Consider the following 6,000-nt stretch of genomic DNA (forward strand, 5'->3'; position numbering starts at 1 on the left):
GTTGTTGCTTTTGGTTTTTTATCATGCCACAGTTCTTTTAACATAATGAATGTTACTTTAATGATTACAATTATGATATTACCATACTATTATACTGTTGAGTATTGAAATAAATGCATAGGAACAAGTCTTAAATGATAATTGTAGTTTTGTGGGTCTCTGTTTATTTCTGAACATCAAATGTTAGCAGTTGTATATGAGCCTTGATCTTAGGAGGACATCAGAGTGTTAGAAATGTACAGGTGGGCCTTATCTAGTCTAATATGATGCATTTCATTTATTATTGTTCACAAAAATAACTGATGAACATACAGTATAGACACTTGTTCTGCTTCTAAAGTGCAGAGTTGGAGGAAGTCATGATATACACTAGGAAAGCACAGTTGAACACACGGAAGCAAAGACACCAAATGTTGTTCTGCAGATAAACTGCTCTATACTGGTCTGCAGCTACAGTATGGGTTGGGGTGAGGCCGACTGTATTTCTCCTTATACTGTAGCTATTAACAGAAAACACAGGGCTGTTCCTCATACAAGCTGGAGGGAACATCAGGAGACAAAATTAGACTAATAATATTACATGTTGGACTCATGCTCTTATTCAGAATTATGCTGTTTTTTAATTGTTTCAAAGGATGGCTTATTTATTTATTTTATGTTTTGCGAAAACCCCTTCAGTTTGTGTTTCGACCGACTATGTTTCTGGTGTCACAAATCTGCTGTACCTGTAAACCCTTGTATTTTTTCCAGTGTGGTTTCAGAGTGGTTGTAACACAAATAGCCAGATCAGAACAGTAGTGCATAAACCAGGCCAGGTCCAGCCTGGCTTATGTGCGTGGCTGGCTTGTTTCTGTTCAGGACTGGTAGGACGGAAGCTAGTCATGCCACTGAAAAAGCTGTGACTTGAAATGACATGAAATGATGTCCTAAATTAAGATAGGTCTTGTCGCCTGGACACATCAGTTCCAATGCTTCCAATGCTAATCCTGCACAATAAGAGCGAGATAGCTAGTTAGCTCATGAGCTCACAACAACTAGCAGCAGCTTCCATAAGATTAATGGTAGCGGTCAGTGGCTAAAGCAGTTACACTGATGATTCCAGTAACGTTAACGTTTTCTGCAATTGGTTCAACTTCTGTTTCTGGACAAAGGTAAGGGATAAACCCAGATAACATTACATTACATTACAGTCATTTAGCAGACGCTTTTATCCAAAGCGACTAACAATAATTGCATTTAACGTAGGAAAAGCCAATGTACTACTAATTGCCAGAACTCACAAGTGCATCTTCTTTCTAAAACAAGTGACTAAGAGCATAATCTAGTGCTGAAGGCAAAGTTCAAGAATAGCAATCTAAAGTACAGTGCAATACAATACAATAAGTGCTTAGGAGGGAGGATTGTTGTAGTACTTCTTGAAGAGATGAGTTTTGAGCCTGCGACGAAAGATGGGCAGCGACTCTGCTGTCCTGACATCAGTGGGCAGTTCATTCCACCACTGCGGGGCTAGGACAGAGAAGAGCCGTGACCGTGTCGATCGACCGCAGGGGCCTCGGAGTGACGGGGCAACCAGTCGCCCTGAGGTAGCAGAGCGTAGCGGTCAGTAGGGGGTGATTTGACCATGGCCTGGAGGTAGGAGGGGGCTGTTCCTTTCATTGCCCTGTAGGTTAGCGCCAGAGTTTTAAATTGGATGTGAGCCGCTACAGGAAGCCAGTGTAGGGAAAGGAGGAGGGAAGTTATGTGGGAGAACTTGGGGTGGTTGAACACCAGGCGAGCAGCGGCTTTCTGGATAAGTTCCAGAGGTTTAATTCAAGTTCCAAAGGTTTAACACAAAGCTAGTGGACCTACAGCGGGTCCCCGATGGACGAGTTGGCGGACCTACAGCGGGTCCCCGATGGACGAGTTGGCGGACCTCCGGCTGAATATAACACAAGGCTAGCAGACCTACAGCGGGTCCCCGATGGATGCTTCACCACCATTCCACCGGTAGTTAATTGTCTATATCCTAGGCCCATTGGCCGTGGGGTCTGTGGCGTGATGGTGAGACTCCGCCCCTTGCATCAGAGTGGTTCGGGTGTAGTGCAGTTACTTCCGGGCAATGTCCATACATCCACTGGTGAAAACCGTGTGTCTCTAGCTCGCTCAGGGGCTGAGTTGTGGAGTTCATGGCATGGACAGTGGCGTGGTGGCGAGACTCCACCCACTTGGGTCAGAGCTGATTGAGTGCAGTACAGTCACCTCTGGACAATCTCCTTGCACCCACCGGCGAAGACCGTGGGTCTCTAGCCCACTCAGGGGCTGAGTTGTGGGATCCTTGGCGTGGAGAGTGGCGTGATGGCGAGACTCCGCCCCCTCGGGTCAGAGCTAGTCATGGACAGTGTACCTCTTTCCGGGCCACCCACCTGCCCCCACCCCCACCAGTGAAGACCCTGTTTCTCTAGTCCACTCAAGGGATGAGTTGTGGGGTCCGTGGTGTGGACAGTCACGTGGTGGCAAGACTCCACCCCCTCGCATCATATTGGGTCTGGAGCTGTGGACCCCTCTCTGGGCTACCCACCTGCCCCCACCGGTGAAGACAAGTGTGTTTCTAGCCCACACAGGGGCTGAGTTGTGGGATCTGTGGCGTGGATACTGGTGTGATGGCGAGACTCCGCCCCCTCGGGTCAGAGCTAGTCGTGGACAGTGTACCTCTCTCCGGGCCACTCACCTGCCCCCACCAGTGAAGACCCTGTGTCTCTAGCCCACTCAGGGGCTGAGTTATGGGGTCTGTGGCGTGGTGGCGAGACTCCGCCCCCTCACGTCATATTGGGTCGGGGGCAGTGGAGCCCTCTCCGGGCTACCCACCTGCCCCCACCGGTGAAGACAAGTCTGTCTCTAGCCCACTCAGGGGCTGAGTTGTGGGATCCGTGGCGTGGTGGCGAGACTCCACCCTCTCTCGTCATATTGGGTGAAGACCGTGTTTCTCTAGCCCTCTCAGGGGCTGATTTGTGGGGTCCGTGGCGTGGACAGTGGCGTGGTGGCAAGACTCCGCCCCCTCGCGTCATATTGGGTCTATACTATAATAAACTAAATAGCCTAACTCAAATACTCATTGAATTGCTGAAACTGAACAAGGAACCACTTTCTATCTAAGCCTGTTGCTGCCCTCCTGTGGCCGGTAAACGCTCTTTTGGTAGCAACATAGAACTGCAGGTTCTGGGAACACTGCCTCTTGTGGTAGCAACATTGAACTGCAGGTTCTGGGACCACTGCCTCTTGTGGTAGCAACATAGAACTGCAGGTCAACAACGGGGCAGAGGCAGGGAGTAAGCCAGAGAGGGGCTGCAAATGGATATTTGCTATCCTAGGTGCGCTGGCGCACGCACAAAAACATCAGTAGCCTAGGCTACTGTAGTTTTCCTGTATGTATTTTACATGTAAAAATGCCACTGCTCAGCGCCCTTCTGGTGCTGTGAAACCTCCCACCAACGTGTAAAGTATAGTTATCAAGCAAACGTCGGCCCTGTGGCTAGCTGAGGAGCGCTCGACTGCGTCATCCCCGCAGCGGGTAGCAGACACGAACAGGAAAGGTAACAGCTGCATCGGAACAGTCTGCAGAATAAGGGCAGGTATATACAGTTGACCCATACTACACCACTCCATGTTTCATGAAAATCGGTCTGGTAGTCTTTGTGTAATCCAATAAATATATAAACCAATAAATAAACTAATAAACACACGCCACCGAAAACATCACCTCTCGCCCTGCGCTTTTTTTAGTAAAGGGGTTTCCATTGGAATGAAAGCTTTCAGTTCCATTTCCTGCAGATACGGTAAGGTGGAATTCACATTGGAACTTGTTTTGTTTCATATCATGTTACACAGATTGGACACGCCCTAACTCAGATGACTCTGTAGGGGTGGTTTCTACATGTTCAGATGACGAAGGACTGCTGATCAAGCTGGAGGTGATAACTTCTAATGACTAAATGAGTAAGAAAAGTAAGTTTGATTAAAATTACACTACTCTGAAATGTGCATTCTCAGTATCTGTGACGATATCTAGGCTACAATAGCAGCCCTTATTCTTAATTCTGATATTGCTGTTCAAAGATTTCTACTATAGCCAATTTACATATTGTAGGCTACATAGCCTACATTTCTTAACCTGACTCTTCTTTAATGTAATGTCAATTCTCAGTTTGTTTGTTGGTTTTCTTACTGGTGGTGGAAGAAAGCTCAACTGCCGAGAGTGAAATTGTTGCACAAGAATACCACTAAAGAATTCTGCCGACTGTTTATCATTCACAATCGGAAAACCCGAGTTAATTTCCCGTTTACAAAACGAAACTGAAAGTGTTCCATCTCGCCGCGTGGGCTCGGGGCCGCCGTAGTAGCGGGGGGTTCGCCCAGGGTGGCATATAAACTAGAAACGCTACTGGAATTCTGAATCAACAAATTAGCCAACATAGCGTAAATGTTTGGAATTGCTGTAAGATATGTTGACAGTTTGACCTATACGTAATACACATCCATTATATATGTGAATATTGATAGATTAAGAAAATGGCACTGGATAAATATAAATATTGTGCTATATGTACTTTTTTATTCTATGGACATGTAGACACAGTCCACCAGCTAGGCTACTTTGTGTTTTACAGTGGATCAAAGGTTATAGGAAGTTGGCCTGCCTTATACTGACAAAGAGTGTCAGGCGTCTGTGTAGAATACTTTATGAAGGTGCTGGTTCAGCTCCAGCTCAGTCCAACAAATGACTGTTTCACATTCATCACATACAGTATAATGAATACAGACAGTAAAGCAAATTACCTTAGAAAAGGGAGGAAATTACACTGTAATACCACTAAACCCATGATTCATGTAACCCCTTAATGTGTTAGAGAATGAAGGTTACAGATGGAACCAACTGTGTTTTGTCTGATACAGCTATAGATGTATTGTGTGTATACATGTTCTTTATTTTATACTTTTAATATCTATCAAATTATATATCTATAAAATGATCAGATCTGCATTTAATGATATTGATGTTGGTTTATTTGTATTTATTTGAGTTCAGCTCATTTTGTTGAATCTTCAAAAATGAATATTTGACTTTGGTCAAATCGCTAAACAATACTGAATGGTGGTGCTGTTTTATTTCCGAGCAGGAATCGCCAACACGTATGTTTGAGTTCTACCTTCAGAGGATCAAAGGTCACCTGGAAGAGGCCAAGTACTGACACTGATAAGGACTGTATGAAGTACATACTACCTGGATGGTAATTAAACATGCCAAATTGGTTAAATTTTTAGCCTCACTATAATAAGTACTGTATGTTGAATCAATTAAGATGATTTTGACGAGACGATTCATTTTAATTCAACTCTCACATAATTATATGCACATACTGTACACAATACAGTACACAAATCATCATACAACTAGGCTACTGATTAAAGCCTTACAGAGAAATGTACTTGTATGTCAGGCAAACTTATTCATGTATGTTGCCATCCTACAGATATTCTACCCCAGCAGTACACTGCAGACTGAGTTTAGGCAATGAATTCCATCTCTGTATCACTGGAACTGACAAATTTTTTAGACACCGATGACATTATACAATGCATCATTGACAACAGTCTCAAGAAGTTGAAAAGGAAGATACAATCCAAAGACATTAATGGACTGTACTCGTGCGCTAAGTGGAATGATGCTGTATCCCCTTTAATTGCCGCTATTACATCTCACAATGTGGAGATTTGTTCTTTCCTTCTGAAGGAGGGCGCTGATCCAAACCAGCCATCTCAGAGACTTTGGACACCTCTGCATTATGCCTCAATGTCCAAAGCTCCAGTTGAAATAGTTGGAAGATTACTTGCAGCGAAAGCAACACCAAATGGTATTATTGTGAATGGCCATCCTCTGAAGTTTGCACCAATTGAAACAGCTGCAAATAATGACAGAGAAGATATTGTGAAGATGCTCATCAATGCTGGAGCATTTGTGACACC

The sequence above is a fragment of the Borostomias antarcticus genome (genome assembly GCF_949987555.1).
Source record: "Borostomias antarcticus genome assembly, chromosome: 17".
NCBI lineage: Eukaryota > Metazoa > Chordata > Actinopteri > Stomiiformes > Stomiidae > Borostomias > Borostomias antarcticus.